The 1,022-nt window shown below is 41.3% G+C and overlaps 1 non-coding gene across 1 annotated transcript; it reads left to right on the forward strand.

Moving 5' to 3' along the window:
* Positions 1-326: 326 nt before the first annotated feature.
* Positions 327-398, forward strand: TRNAN-GUU (transfer RNA asparagine (anticodon GUU)). The gene has a single exon. It is a non-coding gene; the product is annotated as a tRNA-Asn (tRNA).
* The last annotated feature ends 624 nt before the right edge of the window (positions 399-1,022 follow it).

A 1,022-nucleotide genomic window follows, 5' to 3' on the forward strand; every position in this document is an offset into this window, starting at 1 on the left:
AAGACCCAATCAGTAGACATTAGCAGTAGAAGGGAATCGGGAAGTCTTGCTTCGACCATTATAATATAATCTTTATTTGAATTTTAGATTGAAAGATTTCCAATCTTTTACAAAATCCCCAGAACAGATGTTTAGAATCAACCAAGTATCAACAATCGCCTTATCTGTTGGGTAAAATTTGGGTGATTTATATCAGCAGATAATAAATTTTGATTCGTTTGTTGATGAGGCGGCACCCGGATTTGAACTGGGGAAAAAGGATTTGCAGTCCCCCGCCATGGGTTGAGAATGGGAATGGAACTCTATGAGATCGAATCTCCCGTTGTTCCTCAGTAGCTCAGTGGTAGAGCGGTCGGCTGTTAACCGATTGGTCGTAGGTTCGAATCCTACTTGAGGAGATTTGAAAATCACCGTCAACACCTCGGTGTAGGCCCGGGATACTCCTTTGTTCCATAGCCCTGGGGCTATTTACAACTATCCAATTAATAATTCTCAGATGTACTAGTACTAGCAGTGCATCAAAGATGCAGTCATCGATTCTCCCGTACAATTGCCGCGAGCAAACATATTAATGACGAGGAATTTTAGTCTATCTATACGAGGAGATCATATGAAAAATGTAACCGATTCTTTCGTTTCTTTGGGCCACTGGCCATCCGCCGGGAGTTTCGGGTTTAATACCGATATTTTAGCAACAAATCTAATAAATCTAAGTGTAGTGCTTGGGGTCTTGATCTTTTTTGGAAAGGGAGTGTGTGCGAGTTGTTTATTTCAAGAATAGGCTGGATCCAACCAGATGTACTTTTTCTGTTATAACTGAAGGAGCCAAAAAAGGTGAGCGCCCCTGCGCGAGCCTTATTGAAAACAAAAGCAAGAAGGGAGAAAGTTTACTTTGAGAAAGAAGGTGCTTGTTGCCACTTTATTAGTAAGGTTGTTTACCTCAATAAAGGCGAAAACTTGCTTGACTATGACTAAGAAGATAGAAAGGGCTTTTCTCGCTTAGTATTGCTTTGGCTGAGCCC

This window comes from Lactuca serriola, chromosome 9, assembly GCF_051521515.1.
Source record: "Lactuca serriola cultivar US96UC23 chromosome 9, Lser_US96UC23_V15, whole genome shotgun sequence".
Classification (NCBI taxonomy): Eukaryota; Viridiplantae; Streptophyta; class Magnoliopsida; order Asterales; family Asteraceae; genus Lactuca; species Lactuca serriola.